The 27,000-nt window shown below is 38.7% G+C and overlaps 1 long non-coding RNA gene across 1 annotated transcript; it reads right to left on the bottom strand.

The window, feature by feature from the left end:
• Positions 1-2,779: 2,779 nt before the first annotated feature.
• Positions 2,780-5,787, bottom strand: LOC124204349. The gene is made up of 3 exons (XR_006878849.1): positions 3,380-5,787; positions 2,989-3,244; positions 2,780-2,927 (listed from the first exon to the last, which is right to left on the bottom strand). It is a non-coding gene; the product is annotated as an uncharacterized LOC124204349 (long non-coding RNA).
• Between the last annotated feature and the right edge of the window lie 21,213 nt (positions 5,788-27,000).

Below are 27,000 nucleotides of genomic sequence, written 5' to 3' on the forward strand. Positions count from 1 at the left end.
GGTGTGTAGTTGAATTATTGATTTGGGCGAGATATTTAAAGTTTAATTCCCCCCTCCCCTCCATCTTTTTTTTTATTTAGTAACTTTCTTCCTGGACGGAATTTTGATGGCTACCGAAATTCCGTCCGAAAGACCCAACTTCCAGGGGATGGGGTATACCCCCACGTAGTGCAGCCAACCCTGGATAAAAAGATCAAAGATGAAGGCTGGAATAAGACGGAGATTCGTTTTAATAAAGAAAAGATTTTGGATTCATCTTGCTGGTGTTTATTGGACCTATAAGTAAGTCTAAAATGTCTTTGTGCGTTTTTTATTTGTTATTTTTTTATAATTTCTTTTTTTTTATTCTAAAGAATTCAATATAACATCCGTTGATAACATCAAAGAAAAAGCGGTTACCGATGCGATTTTGGAAGGGGGCCAAATCAATTACAGCAAGTCTTTGCCCCAAACAGGAAGCAACCCACCCACCAACTGGTGTCCCGGGAGGAGATATATTAGCCAGATTGTACCCCAAGATGTACACCAACCAACTGGTTTCCAAGGCGAGGGGGGCCTCTAAAAGTCATCGTTTCAAAAATATTTTGAAGGCATCGACGTCTTTTAACTTTATTTTGTCTTTTTTCACTTCTTCTGCCACTCTGGCCCCTTAATGTATTTTCTAGATCTAGAAATATCACGATGTTTTTTGTATGAATTAACCGAAAGTAAATACGGACCTTTAGTTACGATGAAACTAATCTCTTTCTTTTTGGTTTACAGTGTCGAACCACTCAAGCAAACACGTGCCAAAAAGTATTTTTGTCAAAGATCCACCACGGGATCTAGACGAATCAATCGCTAACAACCGAGCGTTCGCGGAAGAGCTGGTCTTTGACGACCGGAAAGGAAACATCAAGGACGCAAAGCGTCAGGTTTGGCGCCTATTGGAGCGTTGCTTCCCGTTAGCATTCTTCGATCTTACGGGTTCAACACCACCCAAGGCCCTCCTGACCGAGAAACCCAAAATGAAATGGGAAATATTGAAGGCTGAAAGGCTCGAAAAAGAAGCCTTGACTCTCCTAACCCTGGATCAGAGAACGCAGTTCGCCGAGGACGAAGCTCTCATCCGCAGGGATAGAGAGGCGCAGAACGCTCTAAGAGAAGAGGTTCGCGCAGCAAAAAAGAGGAAAAGGGACGCGGTGGAAGAGGCAAAGATACGACTGGTAGAGAAAGAGGCAAAAGACAAGCGTGAGGCCTACGAGCGCTCAAAGCGTCGTAGGGTTGACCCTCCACCTGTCAGGGCCAATTCGGTAGCCCAGGAAACGGTTCCGTTTGTCACACCAATCGGAGACCTTTTTCTACCAGGAAACCTCTTCCACAGGCTGCAGACGGCCATCGCTGCAAGGCAATTCCCTATTCCGGATACGGCGAGTAACCCGGTGACCTCGGAGATACTGGCAGTGATTACAAAGCACTCACCCCAAGTAGATCAGCCTATGCCATTGGCCTCGACGAACCAGGTAGAGACACCGACACCAACGGCCTCGACGAGCCAGGTTCGGACTCCAAAAGCGACTCCAAAGCGTACAGCGGCAAGTAAGAGCAAGGCGTCTACCCCGAAGAGGTGAACGTTGAAGCTTTGAAAACTCCGGCACTGCTGAGTCCGATATCGCCCAAGCCGTCGAAAGGCAAGGCGGTAGCCCGGTCGAAGCCCGCGGCAAAAGACGCGCCAGCTGTCAAAAGTACGCCCGCCAAGGAGTTGAAGCTGATCATCAAAAGGTTCGACGACGAGAATCCTGGTGTTACACTGGTGAGGCTCCCGAGGCCCCGACGAATGTCAGCCATCAACCCTCCCTCAAAGGAGTTGGTAGAAGCGGCAGGAAAAGAGACGGCGAGGCGCAATAGTCTCAGAACTGCCAAAGAACCTGAGCCAGGCAAAGAGAAGACACCCAGAACTGAGCCTGTTAACTTAAAAGGCAAATCAAAGGGGCTGTTCGGTGAAACGGACAGCGCCGAAGAAAAGCTACTTAAGGAGAAACCTATCCCCAATTAGGCCCCGACTCAGGCCCCAACTCCAGCGAAGGAGCAAACCACAGCAGCGACGACTGAGCTGCCTAGCCCGATCCCACGAAGATCCCGCCGGTTGTTGGACTCAGCTTCCGAGTCAGAGCCGGAGCTCATACTCACGGCGGACGAAGAAGAAGAGGTCCTGAAAAATCTGGCTCTAAGTTCGATTAGGCAGGACAAGACGGTTGAAACACACGAAGAGGTGGCTAAGAAAATCGACCTGGTTTCGGAGCCGAAGAATCATTGAGTCTTGATATTGTATCAATCCCTGTGTTTGTCGAACTAAAGACACTTGTAAAAAAATTGAACTGTTTCTGTCTGTCATTTGAAGAATAGAGAATGATCTCTGACAAAAAATTTTTTTATTTAAAGATTAATTAAATTACATTTCATACGTGTTTTATGGTCAATTCAATTACAATGCTGTGCCGCCTTTAACGCCCAATATATCAAAAGAACATGCCTTTGGTATGTTTACTGTAATTATGTATTTTGATATGCGCGGCCACAAAAGAGAACCTCTCTAGATGCCGGTGCTAGCCGGAATGAGATCTTTCTTCGTCTTTGGCGGCCCTCTACCGGACATTTCTACGCATCACTTAACACAAACAAACTAAGCACATCCCACATCCTCCACTCACACTACTGTTGCCTGGCATAGGAGGGATACCATCTTTGCCAGACTTGACATTCTTGACATCTACAATACATGCATACTAAGTGTTAGGCACAACTGGCTCCACATGTTTTCACTCTCGACTGCAATTTACCCATTCGGTGAGCAAGGATTTCCATGTTCTGAGCTCCTCTAATGGCATGCTCTGCACTGATTTCATCAGCGTATTGGATGAATCTGAAGCCTTTCAGAATGGATATGCCTAAGTCGAAAGCAACATGCATGATCTGACATTTACAGACAAACTAAACAACAAATCCTACCCATTATGTGTCCGTATTGACTTAAATTCTCTTCTAGCAACTCTTTGGTGAGTCTAGGGTCATTGGTGGGCAGGTTTCCCACAAAAATTCGGGCACTGGCCATTGATGCGTCAGAAGTGTGATTTTAAAGCCTGTCTGCTCCTCTTGGTGGGCCACTATCTCTGCCTCCACCTCTTCCCCGTCCACTGTCCATATCTCTCCCACCGGAAACCTTCCATTGCCAACACCACGTCCACGCCGAAAACTCATTTCGTTTCTGATTTAAAAAAAAAATTACAAGTTGAACACACACGTCATTTTCGAGCAAAATAGGCAGTCAAGGTACTCAAATGCAGCTAAAGTGAACACTAAAACATCAAGTCGAGCAAAATGCACTAAAATGATAGCATACCTGTTTTTAAAATAGTAAGATTTTACACTTCGAAATGAAAAGCCGGGATCTTTTTGCCTTATTAATGGCGTCACAAACAAGCTTCTCGCCGCGACGCTGCCGCAATTCTCACCAAAGATTTCTGATAGCGACTTGTCCATGTCGTTGATTTATCGCCCTCGGGACTTGGATTGGGGTTGGTCGATTTTTATTAAAATAAAACGCCAGTTTTCCTCCTCAGTTTCGACCCCTTGGGGCTTAGTTTTTTATACATAAATTATATTAAAAATAAAGAAAACCGGCTACCAGAATTTAATGAAAGATTTTATTTTTTTTTCAATTTCATAATAAAAAAACAAAAAGAACACACAATTTTTAAAATGTCCTTGATTCAAGCTAATGGCCATTGCGAATTTCCCGGGACACCCACCAACTGGTGTTGCAGGAATCCCCCCCCCCAGAAAACGCAATATGTTTCTTTTTTGTTTTATTCCCCGATTCAAGCTAATTGCCATTGCGAACCTAGAAATTAAAAGATGTTGAATAGAAGATGTCGTATTTGTCATGAAACAAAAGCAGTCCGTGATTCTTTCAAAAACTACTTCAATTCGGAGGAGGGCGCCGTGCTATGGCAAAATTCAGCAGTTGATAACGATGGATTCGATCCATGCGATAATTAATTTGATAATTATATTTTCACCTGTCAAACTGGACCAAGCTACATACGTCTATCCAACCATGTTTAAACAAATGGAACCACCGACTACTGGCTACCATCTTGGCAACTGGTAGTCTTCTTCTTCTTTTGCCTGGTGCGGCTGCCAGGCCAATTGGTAAATAATAAGTTATGCGTGTTAAAAATATATGTTTATTTTTTATTTTTTTTTATTTTGCAGAAGTAGATCCAAAGTTTGTCAATGTTGATGGCCTTGCGGGAGCAGCAGGTCAAGCTGTGCTTGACATCGACCTAAAATTTCTTCGAAGCTCCTATGGCATCTTAATCGTGATTGCGGTTAAGTATATCATATGGCCCTTCATCAAATTGTTGGGGGGTCGACTCCTACGCAATTGTAAGTATTATTTTTTTTTTATTTTTTTTTATTTTTTTATTTATTTTATTTTTTATTTTTATTATTTCAGGGAGATGGTGGAATGACGCGGTCCGTTATTTCAACCCCCCTCCCGAAGCAGCTCCTCCAGCTCCTCCACCCAACTTGAGGCCGTTGGAGGAGCTACTCCAACAGCAGCTCTTAGTGATGGGGGAAATCAGGGGTTTGTTGTTAGTTGATCGTGTTGCCCCCGTCCTACAAGTTTGTGAATGTTGAACGGCTAGCGGGAGCAGCAGGTCAAGCAGTGCTTGATATGGATCTGAAATTTCTTCGAAGTTCGTATGGAATCTTAATTCTGATTGCGTGCAAGTATATCATATGGCCTTTTTTAAAGATGTTTGGGGGTCGACTCCTACGTAATTGTGAGTATTATTTTTTTTATTTTTTTATTTTTTTTAGATTTTTATTTATTATTTTTTTTATTTTTATTATTTCAGTGAAATGGTGGAATGACGTGGTCGAATATTTCAACCCCCCTCCCGCAGCAGCTGCAGCAGCTCCTCCACCCAACTTGAGGCCGTTGGAGGAGCTGCTCCGACAGCAACTCACAATTTTGGGGGAAATCAAGTTGTTGGCAGAACGTGCTGCCCCCGTCCAACATCATTCGCCATCATCCGCACCCCCAAATCCCGGGCCCTTCCCAGACCAGTTGGACCAGACCTGTTTTATGGTCAATTCAACATATATCAAAAGAACATGCCTTTGGTATAATTACTGTAATTATGTATTTTTATCCCATTACAAGAATTCCAATCTCCTGTCCTTACTATTCGCTGGAAACCCTTTTAAATCAAACGTAATTTTTTTTTATAGTTTCAATATTTTCATGAAATCAAAAAATTTCTGTATAAAAAAGCCATACCCGTGGCAGAGCAAATCAAGGCGACGAGGAGGAGAACGTTATTTTTTTAAAACTTGTATCAAATCCTGTTGCCAAGACGGATTAAAAAAAACGAAGCGCCAGATCGAGCCGGATTGAGCCGACAAAAAAAAAACGGGTGAGACGACGACACAAAAAAATGTCGAGAAAATAAATTTTCTCGTCCCACTAATTACTCGATTTTATATTTCAAACTATAAGTTCGAAAAAGTCTCCGTAAAGAAGAAAGGGTGAAAAAAAAACTGCTTTTTTGCCGGATTCAGAAAAACGAACAACTTTAAAACCATATCAAAGTTGTATGATATCTGGTTACATAAGTCAAAAATGACACATGCGCGTCAACAAAAGAGAACCTCTCTAGATGCCGATGCTAGCCGGAATGAGAGCTTCTTCCTTTGTCTCTTGCGCCCCTCTACCGGACATTTCTACGCATCCCTTAACACAAACAAACTAAGCACATATTTAGGAGTTGCCAGATTGCAAAAAATCCAAAGGAGCTCTTCACATCGTATTTCCTTGACATTTCAATGATAATTCTAGACGAATTACTTTTAAAGCTAATGCGCGTGTTAAAAAGCTTTGAAGAAATTGGGAAATTAGTTGATGGTTATTTCCATTTTTTGGCTTACAAATACACAATCTTTAAGGCGGATATGTAAATATCTTGCAGTTTCTTTTTGTTCATTACATGTCTTATTCGACCATTTACCTATTGAAAATGACTAAAAGAAATGTGTGTTGTCTTTTATAAAAGTTTTTGATGTCTCATAAGTGTTATACCCAAGGATGATAAATTCAACATTGAAATAGTAGTTACTAGTAGCGCGTATATTGTTCGTCAAATTTTCACAAAAAGTTTATTTTTTAGCGCTAGATGGAGGTAAGAAACAATCGGAAAAATAATCGACAAAAATTAGAGGAATATCAAATTTTTCCCAGAGAAATTTAATCGCCAATTATTTTTCAGCGATTATCGCTAGCAGCTGATTATCGGCAAAAAAAATCGTGCGGTAAGTCTGAAGCTACGAATCCAAAGGTAAAAAAAAATATATGTTAAACTTCGAAACCCGTTCAATATGTTGGGATAAATTTTATTTGGATCGAGATAGTACCAGCGGTATACGGACGATTCGGCAAATTTGACGTTTTCCGAATTGGTTTTTGCCGAATTGGTTGACTTTGTTATTTTCCCGAATCGTACATACCAATTCGGTAAAAAGCCAATTCGGCAAAATTGTTTAAAATGCCGTTGTAAGGCCAGTGGCGCTAGCTGTGTGGGTTTCGGGTAATCAGCGCCACCACCAACACGCGAATTATACTGTCTGTCGTCACACTCTCATTTTTATTACTCATACAATTATTTTTTCACAATTACAATCATTCACTCACATCATCTTTTTCATCGTCCAAACACATAGCTTCATTTAACACATTTGATTCGGCATACACTTCAGAAACAGCTTTTAGAAGTTCAGGGTAGGAATTCCACAACTCAAACAATTTTTTGTTTACAGAATCGGTTAGTTTCAGTGTGCGCTTAATTAGTTTGTTTCCGCATAGTAATTTCTTATAGAGGGGAATTAATTTGGACTCCTGATAAAGTATGGGTACCAGTAAGTAAAAATTCATTTTATCCTTATTGTGGCAATTGATGCGATTATGCCAACCCTCTGCGTCGTTGTTAGTGCGGATTGGCTGGTTGAAAACACACCATTTTGCAGGGGGCCAAACTTTACTTACGATCCAATTAGCACGCATATAGGAAACAAATTTTTTTACTAGTGCTAGTTGTGTTTTCTTCTTTTTTAATTCCTCATCCGTCTCCCAAAGAGAAATAATCTTCCTTTCAAGGTATTCAAACATTCTGGGAATTTTTTCCATTGGTATCAGGTGTAAGCTTAGGAATCTTTCTAGATATTTATGTACATTTGCGTTACTTCTATACAATCCAACAAGGCCAATCTTTTTTAAATTTCTAAATACAGCCTGACACCAGTGGAAGCCACACCCAATAATGTTAACCTCAGGAAGCGTTTCCTTCACCCCCCTCCAAATTGCTCGTTCAAAGTCTGTAACAAACTCCTTCACAGCACATTCACCACCCAACAATTCCAGAATCTTTTCGAAAACCTTGCGGTAATCTCTTTGAGTCCTTCCCGACATAAACACAAAACAAAGTGGAACCTGCTTTAACTGCCCATTCTTTTTTAGAAACCCATGGAGGGAAAATAGTTGAGTGAAAGGGAAGTTTATGGTTTTAAAGGTTCCGTCGGCATACCATCGAACGGCAGTTTTTAAAAGCGCTAGTTGTTCGTCAGTCATGAAAATTAAATGACGTTTAGAACCAACTACAACTTCTCCTTTAAAAAACGAAGTGGGCATTAAGTCCATTTTGATTTGAAAAAAAGATCAGTTGGGTGTTTAGCAGTGCGCTTTGCTTTTACCAGATTTACAGCCCTAGCTAACGTTGTGGGGTTAATTGGGTTCCAATTTGGGTCATCATCAAGGGCCTTAACAACCATGTGCTCAACGACTTTTAGGGCAGGTTCGTTAATATGAGATAAGGCATACTTTTTGGCTTCGGCAGCAAGAACCATGTTGACTTTATGGTGGGACTTTGCCTTGCACGAATGCGGGTGATGCTCCGCAAATTTATCTCCAATCTGGGAAACTAGTCCACGACAAGGATTTTTATTTGGCCGGTAGTTGCAGCACCACATGACAGTTCCATTTTTTCTCGTGTTGCGAATTCCGAGACCACGATCAGTGTCGTCGATCAGCATAGGGTGTAGTCTAGGCGGATAATTTTAATTTTAATTAGTAATGAATCGAAACAACAGCCAAAATTATCAATACCTTTTGCCTGCTGCTGGCTCAATGTGCCATTTTCGTAAACCATTTCCTCTGTGAGATCGATCACCTGATCTTGATCGTTCCTGAACAGGCAAGGACGGCAGACTCGATTCCTGAGTAGCAACAGGCCTGGCAAAGAAGCTAGTCTTTTCCATATGAGCACTTAACGCATTTATTTCTGAGTTGCCATCAGCAGCAGAACTTATTGATATCATCTGGATATCATGAGGAGCACTTGACGCATTTTTTTCTGAATAGCCATCAGCAGCAGAACTTGTTGATATCATTTGCGCAAAATTAATATTATTAAATAAAAAAAGTAATTTAATTTGAACTTTAATTCGTACCGGAAGCCCTGCCAATGCATTGGCTAATTCAATCTCAGGCGTTATCGTAGAAAGGCAAATTCCATCGATTGGAGTAAATGGTATGACGTCAGTAGAATGCGTAGTTGGTCGTGCATGGAGGTTTTTATTTGGGATTGAGTGTAACGGCCCTAAAGTAAGTTTGAATGTTTCTGCAAGCGTAGCTCGCGCATTTTTCACCACTTGTGCGGCCTGAGCCATGAGTTCGACTTGAGGCACAACAGTAGGGCATTTTGCACACTGAAAGTAAAAAGCCTCATTGTTCTTGTTCATAAGTACATAAGTTGCTTTTGAAAGAACTGAAAAGGACATGTATCACATACTTTTCAAAATAATAGATAAATAATCAATTCTACCTTTTCCCCGTTTGTTACCAGGAATGCAGGAAAGATGAACAGGACCCTTGCATTCCACACACGAAACATACTGAATGATTCTACCAGTAAATCCATCATTGCAAATAACGCAAATTTTGTCTTCACCCATTTCAGAACTATAATTTTCCTTAATAAGAATCACAATCAACTTCACTTGACGTTAGAATAAGGTAGACTAAGTAGTAGGCTATTCTTTTATCAGTGTATTCCACAGTATTTGCCGCCAATTTACATTTGCACAGTTGCCGAATCGACTTTTGCCGAATCGGTAATTTCATAGGTGACAATTCGGCAACTTTGCCGAAACGGTTTTCGGCAATTTGCCGAAATGGTTTTTGCCGAATCGTCCGAAATTCAGTACCAGCCCCATGAATAAATCTGGAAGCTTTCTGGGAATGCGCTCCTTTACATTTTTCAGTAGTGCAGCCACTTGATCAAAGCCGCCATCTCCGTTACCCCTTGTCTTGCCCAAAAATTCAGGATGAAATGAGGCTGCATTAACAACAAGAAAATGTGTTCTGCACTATCGTATTCAAGGTTCTTAATTTTTTATAAGCTTGGTAGTTAGGGAATTTAACAGCAAATTATACCCAAAAATAGAGCAAGATTTGAAGTTTAACACATATATTTCCTGCAAGGTAGCATTATCCCTTCATATTGAAAAAAATTCGGAAAGTCGTAGTCCCATAAGACCCCTTGTTAAATTGTGGTATGTGTTTTTTGGGAGGAGGAAAAGTAGGTGCAACGTTTTTCAGTGGGACTGCGGTTAGGGTATAGGCTATAGGGGGACCACACTCCTTACAAGGACGCATTTTACTTCGTGATTATAACTTCGGGAATAATCCTGATCGATATTTCTCTTCAGCATTATCGAGATTCTGGAAGGGATGAAATTGGATTTCTCCTTGAAACTGTGAAAAATTTAAAATTTTACAAGATAGTTTTAGAAAACGACATATAAATAATTATTAACTGCATATATTTGTGCGTGAAAATTTGATTTCTAATACACTTCATAATGTGGGGGACATCTAAAATTTCAATAGATTTGGGTCGGTAGGATGCTTAATATAATTTGTGACGTGTTCCATTTCTCCAGATACACCAAACAGTCTTTGTACTCCTTTATAAGTGTGGTGACCATCACAAAAAATATTGGTCACAATTGCGCCTTTCTTTTTCAAAGCTTTTATTGCCTTGACAGCAATGTTTTGAATAACAATAGCACTGGCCGCACCACTAATTGCGTAAACAGCGATATGTTGGGCCCATTTAGATCTGTAGCATCGAAACATCAACACAAGCATAATCTGCCAGTTTTTCGCTCTTGTTTGTTATCATACTCTCTCCGCCGTAATCAACGAGTCCTTCGAATAAATATTTTGTTTTGAAAACTTGTGTCCTTTTTTGACAGAAATCTCATCCCATACCAAAGAACTGTTTCTGATATGTTTTTCTTTTCACTTTAAGTTACGCGCGATTGCTTCGATTGAAAAGTCGTTTAGTCCAAATCAACCGAGTATACCCCTTACTAGACTTTGAATGGTGCTATACTATGAGATGGCAAGGGAAGGAGTCCATCGCTAACATTTCCCCTCAGATGATTGTAAGCCTTACTACTCTTTACTCTTAACAGCAAGCATTGGAAAAATCAATCCATGTCGTAGCGTATTCCTATATTCAGGGGACGAAATAATATTTTCATGTTATTTTATTTCATAATTGGGAAAATTGAACTCATTTGTCATTAATATTTAATTGTTTATAAAACGTAAAAAAGTAAATGGGAATCGTAATGTACGTTTATGTGAAATGGAAACTAAAAATTTTAATGAGAAAATCAGAAAAAAAACATTCTTCATCAAATTGGTTACATGGTTACTACAGAAACATTTACAAGTGTCATTTGAAAAAGTAAACGGCAGAATTTTCGTCATCTAAAAGAACTAAAAAATGGGATGTCAGAAACAACAATATGATACTATGCAATTGGAAACCAAAATGTCTTAGATGAAATGTTTGAGTTCCAGCGTCGTCAAATATTCATTGAATAATTTTCTTGACCGTAAACCTCTTTATTATACAATGCAAGTAATACAAATAACATTGGACAAGTAGTTGGCATTTGCAACACGTAAAACGTTTTTCGATCTCATTGGGGCTCCATAGTCGACGCAAGCTTCACAAAATTCCTTTTCCATGCTAACGTTTGCAGAAAATCTGAGATGTGCAGAATTTTGGCAAATAGCACCGTGCGGTTCACGAAAAATTACGATTTTGTCAACGACTCCGTTAACTGTGTTGTGATACCCACATTTTTACGGGCAAGGGACAGGTGATTTGGATAGTTAAAAATGAACACTACCAATAAAAAATTGCTTGTTATTGAAATTATAATTAATTTAAAATTAGTCTTACTCAAATTTTCAAAAATGACCAGCATTAACTTGAGGTCTGCAGTTAGTTTTTTAGTGCACATTGTAAAAAATCTGAAAATTTCCATGACAACAGATACGTTTCTTTCGAGCTTTTCGCATTAAAACTACCAACAGAGATTGCTTACGATCCGCTCCATTTTTATGTACATTCTTGAACTTTCAGATTTATACTGAAGGATACGATCGATCTGTCGTCAATAAGTCTAAATTTTCCCTAACCCCTTTTAGAACCCTTTTCAAATAAATTTGCATTTTTTCAAAGACGCTTCAATCCCTTACCCCACTACGGAGAAACAAAATTGTGTTACCCTATCCTAAACTTATTGGGTATTCTACGGGGTCTCTATTCTACGGCCAGGGAACGTAATGTTATCATAACTACGTTTCCACCGAAATTTGAGACATTGACATTTCAGTATAGATTGTGTATGGCTAGGGATTTGACCCCTCCCCAACCCCCAAAAAACCATTCCACCTTGTAACCCAACATGTAATTTTCCATGTAATGCTATGTAATTACATATATTTAGTGTGTTTGTTTTTTACATATAAACAAAGTGTGTTTGTTTACTTGCGCCGTTACACTTGCAGTGCATCTTGAACTTGTTACCGATTTTTCCATTTAAAAGGGCAATAGAGGTCCATTTCTATAGGTGATCTGATTCGTTGAAATATCTAGGTCAACTACAGTTAACACAGTCGAGCAAAACGCACGAAAATAGTTGGCCTGCAGTCTTACATTCCTCTCTTATGAACTAATTGGTGACATTTTAGTGCCTGCATCTTTTGAAATCACATAAGTTTTCCAGATCTTCGATCTTTCTGACCCAGGTCAGGAATCAGCTGTCATTGATTTTAAAGGTTTAGCTGATGCTGGAACACATGCAAGATCTATTGGGGGCAGTCTAATGAAGTTGTTCGAATGAAAATTCTATTATTTTAGATCTCTTGAGAAAATCTGCTGAACATTCTCTGAGTGAATTTGTGCATCTGCTTTACGAACAAAGGCCGCAGTTTCCTCTTCAAGAAACGAAAGGATCGTTAAATTGCAAGGTAATCATAGTTCCATTTTCCTCTCAGCTCTTTAATTTATCTAATTGCATCTTATTTTAGAAGTTCAAAATGAGAACGGCTGACTATGATCCTTCAAGGCTTATAAGAAGTCTAAATCTCCCAAGCCGAGACCGAAGACATTAGCTGTTAATTCCAATATTTTTGTCCAAGAGCGGAATAACGGTCGAGACGCCGTCTGGTCCTACGTCGATACGCCCACTATCTACGAGAGCCCTGAATCAATACCCATACCTGATCCGGCGGATAAAATGCAACCGCCGGCACGGATTGCAATGCCGAAACGATTTGAACGACTTGCCAATCGATTGATCGTTTCTCCTGAGTGGAGGCGGAAGCGCCCGTTGTGACTATTTCAGCTGGACCAAAAAAACATCTTCTCCTCAAAGCATTGACGCTGCTGCCCAAGACTACGTCAATTAACCGGATGTTGCCTTTATCTCAGCCAAATCAACTGACCAAGAGTTTTGGCCGCGCCCTATGCCCTACGAATTACCCTACGTCCGAAAGTTGCTGCGCTTTCTGTTGAGCCTCATCAATCTGTTGGAGCGAATGAATAACAAAGCAATGATTCATGTTGGTCTTAGACTGCCCGCCATACCGGTGGAAACAGGAGCGGACGTGATTGACGCCGTACCATCGCTTCAAACCCCGATCCAATACGAAACGTGTCGGTCACTCTTTTTGCTTCTGAATTTCAAGTGACTATCCGTGGTAGCCGCCGCTTGTCGCGTATGTTTCTTGCTTTTTGAATCGGCACGAACGCAACTTAAATTCCAGCTGGAAACTTATCTGCTGAAGCTTATGGAGATTGTGGCTCACGAGTCACCAAAGGTAGCCTACGAGCGGCTGTAAGTCACTTCTCTGCCGAAGATCGCAATATTCTTTATGAGCATGCAGATCTTGAGCAAGAGTTGCAAGACACATTTTTTTCTTTGAGCAAAGCGACAATGGAGGCTGTCAACAACAAGTCAGGGTACTCTTTGCCTTCATCTCTCAGGTCTAAATCTGTAACATAACTTCTTCAATTGGCGATAAAAGATGGTAAAAAAGAAATGGGAGAAAGTTAATTTTTGCTTATTTTCATAGCTGTTGTATTAACGATATTTGTTTCCTTTTATAGAAAAATCTGGCACAGACTATCGAACACGCTAGTAAAATAGTCAACTCAGTAAGAAAAAGTGTCCTCGATACTAACATGAGTTTTAACTTAGCAAAACTCCTACTTCCGGCGAGGAATGCTACTAGGTGGAATTCCTAATTCTACTTGTAAGAGATCATAATTTGAGTCTTCGAAATGGCCCCTGAACTTAATGGAAAACTGAATGTCACTAAAAAACACGGAAAAATTGGAGCCATTCGAAATGAAAATAATAAAGGAATTGATTTTCATGCTTTGAATGTTCGAAGAGGCTAGTGACGACTTCCAAGACGACTTTGAAACTGTGGGGAAAGTGATCCCTGCCTATACTTAGACTTGGTAAATAAACTTTCCATAACTATGGAAAGAAACGGTTTGGAGGTGTTCAATCCTGAAAGTCCCTTGACTGGTAAAACCACAAACTGCAAGTCTGTTGCGAAAGGATTGCTCGCCTCTTTAACGTCAAGGTGCAATTCTTGATCCGCGTTTTAAAAAAACCCTGGATAAAATCATCTGTATTATCAGAATCTCAGGTGTTAGAAGCTGTCAGGGAGGAACTAGAAAGAAACTTAAGAGCCCTGCGTCAGAAAATTTTTGAATTTAAAAATAACACCAATTCTCATGTTTTTTTTCACAGGTGCTCGCAATCATTATAGTGCTACAAATAACTCTGAAGAATCTAATCAAGCAGAAAACAAATGTCTTCCCCCACCACCGAAGAAAAACCGAAAGATTCTGTACAGTACTGTTTTCAACGAGCTCATCCATAAAAATTCTTCTTCCCCATCTATGGTTATGGATGAGTTTGAAGCGGTGGGTGGGAGTTTGGCTTTCGTCCAATTGATCAGGATATGAGGGTGGTGTAGAAGGAGTTGAGAGTAGTCTCAGTAGTGCACAAAGTGTCAGGCATCCGCTTACCTCCAATAGGGTGGTGAAATTCGACTCGTCAAAATACACTCTCTGTTATAGTAATACAAGTACACGGCAGCACCAAGATGAATACAGGCAGTAAAAGGTCTCTCCTTTTTACAGTCTACCAACAATGACTGACTTAAATCAAATTGCTTAACTAAAGTGTTAAGTTTCATTAGGACCCCCAATTGCAGTGTACTTAATGCAATGCCTTGTATTTATTCCCACAGTACATACACGAATACAGTACACTAAAAGAGCAGTATAAAGAGGTCTTATTCTGGAGCTGGAGCTTGAAAGAGAGCTGAAAGAACTCTTAGCACTTTACGTGCCAAATCCACGAGTATTTATTCTCAAAAGAACACGTTCAGGCCCAATTAAAGTGGGCCTGAAAGACGTGGGCCTGAATGACTGGGCCTGAATGTCGTACACCCCACTGGGGTACGTACACAAACACCTAATTAAATAAGAGTGTGGACGCATCCAGATCATGCGTATGATGGAAGAGGAAAAGAGGACAGGTGAAAGAGCCCGAAACTTGTTGTTACTCTTACAGTCTATTTTGACTTATATCCGTCGAGGGTTAGTTGAGCTAACTGGCTCAATACATTCCTTCTCCCTTATTGAGGAAAAGAATTAATCCTCTTATTGTAAAATAATTGTTTGTATTGAGAAGGAATAAAATTGGTAATTGGAAGGATATAAGAACTCAAATGGGTATACATATTTCCATCACCGGGGTATAAATGAAACAATATAAGAACCATAAAATGTGCATGTTAGGGATGCGCATATTTTCTATCACCGGATAAGGAAACATGTAAATATCCTGATATACCTTAAGGCTAAATTGCCATCACCATGTGGAGTGTGTTTCCTTTCCCTTTACTGAGAAAAGAATTGGACCTTGAATAATGTAAAAATCAATCAAAATGGGTGGGTAAACATAGACATTCAAAAGATACAACAGTGAAAACAAAATAAGGCAACGAAACTAGAAAGGCAATAAAAAAAATGTAACTGGTGCTAACAGGTTCATATGGCTGATTCTTTTTTCGTAATCTGAAGAAAAGGGTGTTTTTTTCAGTTCCTGTTCACCATTCTAGACCAATCTTCTGGTAGTTATGATCAAGCCATTGCAAAGTCCGGTTGTGTGGTAAATCTTTATTCTTAAAGTTTGATTCTAAGTAAGTGAGTAAGTAAGTCGAGTAAATTGCACGTTGTGAGATTCATTGAGGTTTTTAAGATCAAATTTATTTTTTTCCAGCTGGGCGTAGCAATGATGTGTCTGAAATTTGAAAATTTTTGAAGGGTTCTAGGTTGAGGTAGTCTTTTTCTGTTATTGGTGCATCGTCGATTGTAGGCAAAGTGTTTTCTACGTCAGCTTTGTTAATTGTGACAATTGTTTTTTTCTGGTTTCTCCACTGGTATAGGGCATAAAGATAACTTCTGCTATTGATATATCAAGAACAGAAGTACCGGATCTCTCATTTCTAAGGAGATGAGAACCCAGACTCTGATAAAATAAACAAAAAAGATAATGGGGTGATTGAAGTAACTCGCATGTTGGAAAAATAGAATCTCCCTTTAAAAAAAAATTAAAAAACATAGAAGAAATATACTGAAGAGGAGGAAATATTGGAAATATTTATCTATCTCTCAATGAAACAAAATAAGATTACCGGAAAAGAGTCTTACTTATTATTTCATTTGTAGGATGTAACGTATGTTATTCAGCAGTGTAAAGCCTCCACAACCCGACAAAAATAGGAAGGTTACAACGAGCGACTTTTGGCAACGGAAATTGCGAAAGCCAGCACACTTAAAGATTTAGTGGGCGCTCAGCAAGATAGGTCTTTAGTTTTTCGTCGGCAGCAGTAGAACACCTTTCTCCAAATGCTTCCAAAAAGTAAACAACCATTCGTTGGTGAAAAAAATGTTTATATTCCTCTCATTTGAATATTCTAACAAATAAACATTTGTTAAAGGTGCAAATGGTTTTCGCGTTTCCTCTTGTTTTAAAAAACATTTATAATCGATCAAATTGACAACGATATTCTGTCTCGTTTTACTTCACCATTGAATAGCTCGTTGTGGTCTAAATCTTCCTCTTTTTGCTCTTCTTCTTCTATCTTGTATTTATCATCTTGATCAATGCCATCAACTTCAAGTATAAAATTATGTTAACAACATGAAGAAAAAATAACACTTGGAAAAAGATCCAGTCGAATCATGCATAAGAACTTCAGTCAACGAAAAGATTTTCCAATCGGACCAATACCCGTTTTATACTCGAAGGATCATCATTTAGAGTACCTTAAAAAGTCTACGGGACTGTGACTGAGTGGGTAGGTCTGTCTCCCATGATGTGAAAATTCATGTGTAACCATAAAAAATGACAATTTTTTCTGTAAATAACAATTTGTACGTATATAGTCCAAGAACAATTCACGATATTGGTCCATTTCTCTACTGACGTTGAGAGACTTGAAATCGACCTCAAATTTCATTAGCGTCAGGAATATTTTTAATTACCTGCTAGTATTTGGTGTTTTTGTCGACCGAAAATCACACTGTTTTCAAAAACTCGAGCATCATAGTTTGACCATGGCCATCCTGTTCTCACACTTCAAGCTTTTGTTGCAAGTAAATTGCAGAATCATATCACAATAACTGTTTCGGCATGTGTAAACCCTGAAATGCTCAAAGGATTGGCCAATTTGTTAATAGGTGCTGTCTACGATGCCTGAAAAGAAAGAATTTATTATTCATATTTTTTTACCTTCAAAATAAAACACAACAAGAAAAAGATATTGTAACAAATGATTAGCTTCCAAAATTATGGTCGTAACTAACGACTCTTTATTTATTTTATGTTCCGTCGAACACTGGCACTATTCACGATATTCCGCAGCTTTTTCCTCATCTTCAGTTAAAAGTTCTAATTCTAAACGTGTCCAATTTGCTGTTGTAGAAAAAAGACTGAGTAGAAACTGTGATCTTAAAAAATGACTATAGATTTGCAGCCTACTTCCTCCAACCATCCCGTCGTGTAAAAACATTGCATATTCTGAAAATATTGTGCATGATGCTTATCTTTTTTGTCTTGGATTAAATAAAATTGGAAGCTACTTTTCTGAAACAAATTTTGAAAATTTTGAAAATTGGGAAAATTTTGGAAAATTGGGATAACCGTCGGCAAAGTGATGCACATTCTCTTCTGTTACAGTAACAGCAAAACTTTTTAAAACCTGTAAGGAAAAAGGATTTTCGACGGTTAAGATGATGGATTCCGTCATGGTCTACATTGAGAAGAAATTTTTGTCTTTTGTGGCAGCTTCTCAGAAAGATTTTTTTATAATTGCTTTTTCATGACAAGCACCCACGAAAATGCCATCTGGAGTCGCAGCAAGATCAGTGCGTTAAAGAAACTTGCAATCCAGCATCACAAACCTCAACATGTTGTGAAGATTAGACTTTTTCATTAGTTTTTTAATTGAGAAGTTCTATTACTACCATGTTTTATTCCCTTACTGAAAATAGATGAGGGTAGAATATATATACAATTTCTTTATAACATGATATAAATATCATACTCAGTAGCTTCAGATCGGAACGTACAGCAATCAGTTTGGTAAACCTTGTTGGAACAAAGACTTTGAAGGATTGTCTAACGTGTTCTCGTTACTTCGAATACTAGCTGCTGTAAATCTAACCTTCTTGACTTTGTGCCACTGCTTACTATTTGATTATTTTGAATAAACTATTGTATGAGTTTTTGTAGTTCATGGGTCCCCGAATAATATAAAAGAAGATTTTCGCATGTCGTCTGTATTTCATAAATTGGTATATGTGCAACACTTTTGTCATAAAGTGCAGTTCATTTTGCTGGGAGTTAAGTTTGTACTAGAAGAGGAACACACTTTTCTTTAAATGGTTCTATTAACCAATGCAAGCCAATGTTGTCTTATCCGTTTTTAAGTTTCTTTAACATAAGTGAATCATTGGATACAAGATCGAATTTTTAGTTTACAATTTTTCCTGCATATGAATGCAATTAGTCAAAAAATCTAAATCTAAATGTCGAGAAATAGCGACGCTGGTTTTTAATTTCAATCCGAATGTATAAAGTACAAGTTCAGTTTAGAACACTTCGTTGTGAGAAGAGATAAGGGAAAATTGACGAGAGAAAGAACCCTGTGTTAGCGAGGTTCTGTGTTAAAGGGAGAAAGAGAGACCTATGGTAGCGAGGTCGAAATGTGTTCTGTGTGAGCAAGAAAAGAAATGCAACCTGCCGTGAAGCAGGTGAGACGACTTCTGCAAATGCGGGCAAAAGAGAGACAAAGATTGCGTTTTCTAGAAAAAAGTGGATGAAAGAGACTCTTCTGATAGGTTCCTGGTTCATTCCGGATGGCTCTGGATGTGAAGACTGGTTTGGTGTGTGGCTGATGACATCGTTGACATTAATAGCGGGACGGACATTCTTTCGGATTGTTGTGGTAAAAAAAAGACAATTAAAACAGAGCTTTTTGATCTTGACGACTTTTACTCGATCTTCCGATCCTTTAAATTTGGTACATTGAGTTTGGGAATGGTCAAGCGTCACCTAAGCAAAATGGACATCTTCTTCCAGAGAATGGTGAAGAAGGTTGGGATGGCGTGAATTGGACTTGTTTTAAGGCAGGGCAAGAAGGTGTGACTTGATCGTAGTCATCACCCATGATTTCAATTTCACGTTCAATGGTAGTTGTTCGTAATTCGTTGAGAGTCCAATCAGTGGTGCATTGATGGCATGTGAGATTTCTGCGCACGTCGATGGCAAGCTTGTCGATAAGAAATCAAACTAGAAGATAGCCGTAGAAAGCGGGGGCAGTTCCAAGAGCTTCGCATCCTCGAATATGAGATTCAAGTTGATCTGTTAACGAGCGTAAACTGGAACGAGTATAGCGTTTGTGACGAGTAGATTGATGAGTGCCTAGCTTGAAGTGAGCGATTACGACTTTCTTGGGTTGACTGTATTGTTCACGAAAAATATTTTTAGCTTTGATGTAGTTTTAGTTAGAAGATGTGTGACCTAGTAGAGCGGTTTTAGCTTTTCCCTTGAGCTAAAGATCAGAAAGTTGAATTTAGTAGCGCCACCGAAGCTTTTAGCTTCCACTTCTGATTCGAAAACGTGCCAAAAACTGGACCAAAGAAGGATATTTCCTTTAAAGACTGGATTCGAACAATGGACCAGGATTCAAACACTCTTTGAATTTTTTCTCCACTGCTCGCTTATCACAACAGTTTTTGTCCCACCCTCTCAAATTGCTCACATCAACGAAGTTTTTTCTCTCGATCTCGTCTCGTTATTGTACTGCTCTCATCGAAGCGGTATTGTCTCAGTCGATTATCTCAGATTGCTCTCGTCGTAGCAATCTAACAGAATATTATTTTTATAATGTATTATTTATCAAAATGAGTAGGCGTAAAGCTAGAGCTGACGTACGGTTAGTAGTTAGTTGTTATTAAATGTTATTTGGTTTTGCCCAATAGTAGTTTTATGTTTAGTTTAGTAACGTCTATTTGGTATCTTGTACTAAAGTTAATAATGGCTAATCGTCTTTGTGGCTAGAAAACATTAACAGGGTGATTAACTTGACTATATTGCAGCTGCTCAAATTCAACTAGGCAGCTGGTAAATACCTGCACTATAATGTGTTGCATATTGCTATGCGTAAGTGTCCACAAAGACAGCAAATAAAACCTTTCCATTGCACTTGTATCAGTAATGTTCATGAGTTTATAAACAGATCAATTTCAGTTTAAAAGGTTCTTCGTCATCGTAGCTCATTTGGATGATCTTATTTGGTACTTCTACTCTTCCCAGGTAATTTTGGATAAGCATTTTTTTAATTCCATTTGTTCTGATATATCCGTGTTGCATAAAAAAAGAAGTAATTTTACACTTTCTGTACCATAACATAAATAAAAAAAGAGTTTTTATGAGCATTTCCTTATAGTTTTTTTCCATGTAGCAAGTATATTTCAACAATAAATTATTTATTTAAATCTTTTCTGGATAATATATTCGACATGACTAAACAATCTTTTTTTGTTCTAACTTCTAGTGAGCAACAACTAGTTAATTGTGACTCTAACAATAGTGTTTGTCATGGTGGATGGTATTGCAAGGGCTTGGGAATATAAAAAAAAATTATTCAGAAAAACAATCGCTCTACCCTTACAATGCCACTGTAATTACAAATTCATTTTATTCGCGCGTTTAGTCTTCTTTTTCTTGGAAAATGTTTGAGTCAATTATAAGATTAAACTTTTTTCCAATTCAGAATAGCACCCATAAATTCACTACATCAATGATCGGATCGACGGTTGCTACATACATCAACATTGCATCTAATTCAACCTAGTACTAAAGAATACATTCCACCTAGTACTAACCAATACATTCCACCAAGTGCTAACCAATACAGTACACCTGTTGCTATCCAATAGATATCCTCTGCTACAAGCCATCGATTCCCCCTGCTACTAACCAATCCATTCTACCTGATTCTAGCCAATTCATTTGAGATTTTACCTGATGCTACCCAACACATTCCAAATCCAGGTAGAAAAAATGTGCATCAAGCTTCACTGTTTTCTGGTTCTTCAGTTTCAACAATTGTGCCTAATAACATGTTATAATGAGCTGTTTATAATTTCAGATGTTTCTAATTCACCCCATGATCCTGGAGTCTCTTTCTACAGAGAAGCTGTCGACATATGTTGGGATTTGATGCAGCTCTTATATTCTCGAGAGTTTTTAAAGACGCACAAAATGACAAATCAAGTGGGAGGGCAGAATAGAAACACTGGAAAACTTGTCATTAACAAGCTGGAATTGGCCCAAATTATCAGTAAGATATTTTCATCTAATCATTTATAACGTGATCGTAAAAGTAATTGAAACTTGTTGTTTAGAAGCTGTTTAAGATAATTTCATACCAATGCCTAAGAAGTCCGACATCACTAGTCATCACGGTGAAATTCAACAGTACATCAAGGAAGAATAAATAAGAAAATTGAATTGTTGTCTTTGAATTGGTTTTTCATTAAGTTTTCCAAATAACTGTGTTAATTATGTCAAAAAATTCACAAAATAATTGTTTTCCAAATAACTGTGTTAATTATGTCAAGAATAAAGGCCTAGGTTCCAAACAAAATCATCATCTTACTTTATTTATTGAATAAATTTATTGAGAATATATTACACTAAAGTAAAGCATGGTATTTTATGAAAATATGACGTACTTGTGAGCACAGACCATCTTAAAGAAATGACCATAGTTAAGCATAGTTCGGCTGTAAGGAACTATACTCACAACTAAAGTAAACTGTCCGAATTCACTGTAGTTTACTGTAGTATCACTATGATTAACTATGTTCATTTTAGCATTGTAAACTCTGTGTTAAACTAATTTTTTTTTTCTAAATCCTCCTACTGTTACAAGTAAGTATTCTTAATAACAATAATTAAATTCAAATTATGTGCTTATCTCATTTCGTAATTTTTATAACATTACACTATGATCGAAATTTAGAAGAGGCGTTTACACTGCCGTTGCATGTGATAATTTGGGTGTGAATAACGTATGGTTGCTGTGGGATAGACTCTTCTTGGAGAAGATTACTGGATCGTTCGTAATTCATGGGGAACCTCATGGGAAATCTAAGGTTACGTTTAAATCCAGATTAACGTCAATCAGTGTTAGATACCGAAAGTTAATCTGTCGTTGTTACAATACATTTGTTGTCTGAAGAAGCGTTTTCATCCAATGTTTAAAAAAAAATATTTTGACATTCACTTATATGACTATAATTTTCGTAATACAATATCAGAAAAGTTTTATTATGTTTTATTGTGTACTTTTTAGTGAACTGATAATTGAATCTGATAAATTGTAATGGTGTCTCTCCAAAATCGAAAATTTTTATCGAGTAGTAACATTAGATTCAGAGAAGATGAGATCCCACCAAATCCACCCAAAATAGATTTTGAGCTAGTGAAAAAAAGTCAGGCCAAAGGAGTTCCAGGTGCACGACATTAATCCTAAGAAACCAGGTCGCGATTTATTACTTTTCACTGAGCAGCAAATAGAGTTTTTTAAAAGAGCTAAACGGTGGTTTCTTGGGGGCACTTTTTGAATCGTTAAAGCCCCCTTTATGGAGCCATGGTCCATACACGCCATGATTCGTGTATCGAATGAAATGGAGCAAGTCCCTTTAGTATTTGTTTTATATCCCGAAGAAAAAGGTGGGATTATGAGAAAGTTTTAAAATTATTCTACGAGGTTATTTTAAAAAAAAACAAGCCAGAGTCGTTGAAGTAGTGTGTGATTTTGAAAAGCTGTGTGGCAAGCAGTGCGCCTAGTTCTTCCTTTTAACCAAGTAAAAGGTTGCGGACTCCACTGGACTCAGTGTCTTTCCAGACAGTTAAAAAAGATTGTTTTCGTTTCAGCATACCGCAGTCATAAAAATGTGAAGGTTCTTTGCAAACAAGTCTTGTGCTTCCATCTACTCCCAGTTACTAAGATTGAAAATGCCTTTTACCACCTTCTGAACTCAGTGCCTTCAGTAACCAACGATCTTGGAAAACAAAAACCTTGGAATTACTCTTGATTCTGGCCTATCGTTCGAAAGGCATGTGAATGAAGTCTGCAGAAAGGCCTACTTTCAGATCAAAAATATTGCCAGAATCAGGAGATACCTGGACATCAACGCAACACGGACGCTGGTACGTGCGCTGGTGATATCGACTATCGATTACTGCAATGCTCTACTAGTGGCCTGCCAGAGAGTGTGATTGGAAAGCTGCAGAGAGTACAAAATTCAGCGGCTAGGCTAATTCTGCGCCTTGGAAGGCGAGAGCACATCACTCGTCATCTGAGAGACCTGCACTGGCTGCCGGTTAAGAGGAGAATTGAATTCAAGGTCCTGGTACTAGTCTACCGCTGTCTGCACGGATTGGCGCCGCAGTACCTTGCCGACTTGGTGAAGCTGCGCGACTCGACGGTACTGACCAGGTCGGCAGGTGCAAAACATCTGTTGGTGCCGAAAACAAGAACAGCGCACTATGGGGATCGTGCTTTCTGCAGAGTTGGGCCGGTCCTTTGGAACAGCCTGCCACCGAATATTAGAACCAAGGAGTCACTCTCAACTTTTAAATCCGCCCTAAAAACCCATCTGTTTAACTGTCCCCGCTGATGGAAAACTGTACTGTTTCCCTGGCCATGAAAATGTTAGCGCCTTTGATCAAGTCTTGTTAAAGGGCGCTATATAAATGTTAAATATAATAATAATAATAATAATAATCTTGATACCCCAAATCTAAAGAAAATGGTTTGGGTATGTGCAACAAACATGGATAACTAATACAAATTGGCCCATTTCTTCTTGGTGTCAACACTATAGAAAGATGCGAACAAACAATGACGTAGAAGCTTGGCATACGCGACTTAACGTGCACTGTGGTCCCTGACAACATGGTAAAGGGGTGCCTTTATACATGCTCATTGATGTATTAGCTAAGGAAGCTCAACTTGCGGAGCTATATGAAGAAATGTTAATCCAACATCACAGGTTAAGAGTAAAAATAAAACTTACGCGCCCTTAAATTCTAAGTTGTTTTTGTTGTGGGATGACAAAAAAATAGCTTGAACACCATTCTAATTTAAATTCTTTCAAATTTACTAAAAATGCTGATGATCACCGTGAAGTTGAATTGGAAGAGTAAATGTTAAGTATTTGTAATTGCTTTTTTTCTGAAAATAAAATGCATTTTTCATATCATACTGACTAATGCCGAATTTGTAATAATTCAGTGCCGAAACGGCAGTAGGCAGTGCCGAATGTGACTAACCTATTAGTCGGTGCCGAAACGTCTGTAATCATTGTAATTAGTAACCATAATCATAGTCTGCCTTCCTATATAAAGACAGTGACAGTCACATTTTAGCTGAACATTTTCTTTGCTACGGAAAAGCAAATAGACCAAATAAATCTAGATCCGTATTTGGTTCTCGCGCTGAATTTTTTTTTAGTGATGAGAATGCAAATGATTGTGATGAAGTTTGACGCACGTTTCCTATATTTTTAAAAAGATAGTATCTTTCTTAAACGCCAAATTTCTTTAAAAGAGACGTTTTTTAAAAAAAGATACTATCTTTTAAAAAAGATAGGAAACACTTCACGCACTGTGTGCAACCCTTAGTCTCCAGAACTGAATAACGCTAATGACCTGTGTTGCCAAATTTTTATCTATCTACGAATTTTTTCACCTTTGCCCAAACATCCCTAGTTTAATTTCGAACAAAAAACTAAATTGGGAACTTGAAAATTGGCCAAAATTTCAGATGCAGTAGAGAATGATAACTCTCGGGTGCACTAAAAGATTCTCTTTCAAACGAAACTGGAAAAAACTCAGAGGATTACAGTAAATTATTACAAGAGATCAAAACAGAATTTCTTTCGCCGACGAGCTTCACCGAAAGAAACTGATTACTTAGCCTCCACTTCCTGGTCTAGATCAAGAGTAGCCGAAGAATTTCAATGTTCCTAGTTATTTTGCTGCACCAGTTCTTTTTCTGTAGTAGTAGTTAGTGAAGCTTATCGACTAGACGATATCCATTTCTATGCTTAAGTTTCTATTATTTTTTTCATTGAAGAAGAAACTGATCTTTTGATTTTTCGTGTCTATACCCCAACTGGAAGTGACCTAGTTAAGTTACCTCGTCGTAGAAGAGAAGCCGATGAGATGGCTTTGAGCGTTTCTGAAGTTATTTGTACGATTCCTCCACCTTCTCGACTTGTGAGAGGAAGCAAGTTTTATGAACTCCCGATCGAATGTTTCATGAAAATACTAGAAACCATCGAGAAATTAAATGAATTTTCAAATAATTCAATTTGAGACCATCTTAAAATTCTTCTCGCAATATCTCACTAACCGATGTGAGTAATTCCGCGAAAACTCATTCCCAAAGGCGTCTGTATCCTTTAGACAACCTGTGTGAATTTCATAATTTTACGAAAATTTATGTAAGCAAAAAGTTGCTTGTCCCCAGTATTCCGTGTCCCAGGTAGCCTTGTTTTCCCCATGCGACTCAATTACTTGGCACTTTCGAATGCTTTGAAGGTTATCTCCCTGTTTCCAACAGGTGATTTACGAAGTATTCCGTAAAGCTCCATCGACACTATTATTCAGTGTCAAGAATATATGTGTGTTTTAGGTATGAAGTGCATGAATGTATGAAGTGATATAGGGCGAGGAAACGGGAGAGCAATTAAATCTGTGCATTCGCTCGACCACGAGATAAGCTGAAGTGACGTCTCTCACATAACGGAAAGAAGGGTGCGATGTTGAGAAGTATAAACAGGGGAAGAGTGACGTTGTCAAGTCATATCAGATCATTTTCTCCCCGGGAAGCACCGCAGCCATGTAAAGGGAGAAACCCATAGGAACGGGGAATCGACGAAAGTGGACTGAGTTGGAAAAAACAAAGTAGAAAACATACATAGACACACAAACAAACAAAAAATAATAATTTTTCGTTGGCAGGCGTTAAGAGCGACGGAGAGGCGCCGAGGCCACATCCAGTGGAGAGGCAGCCGTTAGAACCGGCAAGCCGATGGGGTCAGAGGGGGTTCTCGACAGACGGCAGAGCCAAATTCTAAGTCACAACATCAGGAGAGCGGAGGCGTAGAAAACGGCAATTATTGCGGAATAGACGACCGGCCAGCTTCACCAGATAATCTCGGAACGCCCCAATTTCCACGAACTTACGGCACTCGGCACAATTTTTGTTTTGCAGTGCAGACGAACTTCCTTGAAACAGCGAAGCCAATTCCTGATATTAACAGTAACCTGGTGGTGATAAAATAGCCCCTAAAAAGTAAAATTGTACTTTAACATTTCTGATTTTGATTTTTAAATTTACTGGCAAGTGGGAACTGTAAAAAAATGTATTAATTAAAAAATTGTGTCATTCCCTCCGTGCTTCTGTCGTAAGTCATTTTTTTCCAACTTCAACTCCGTTCGAAATGTTGACGGACGTTCTCTATTACCACCATGATCATCGTCGCCAGCATGATCGCCTTCGTCACCGCCAGCTTCAGTGTTTCCTAGCTCACTCTGGTTCCTGCTTTAACACCTTTGTAGTCTAATGCTCTAGTTTTGCATCAGTGCTGTTTTTAAATATTCTTTTAATTCTTATTCCACCTAAATATGAAGATAAATGTGAATTAAGATTCGACTAAATATGTTAATTAATAGAGAGAAAGTAGACATACTTAACACAAGAAGTAAGCAGGGATAATGTGTTTGCAATTTCGCATGGGGGAAGATAGGTACGAAAGCCAGAATCAGTAGACGAAATAACAGAAGAAGTTAGGTGTAAAACTAACATTTCCAAAACCAGAATCAACGGCAACAGCCGGCTCAGATGATGAATTAACCATA

Source organism: Daphnia pulex, chromosome 10 (assembly GCF_021134715.1).
Source record: "Daphnia pulex isolate KAP4 chromosome 10, ASM2113471v1".
NCBI lineage: Eukaryota > Metazoa > Arthropoda > Branchiopoda > Diplostraca > Daphniidae > Daphnia > Daphnia pulex.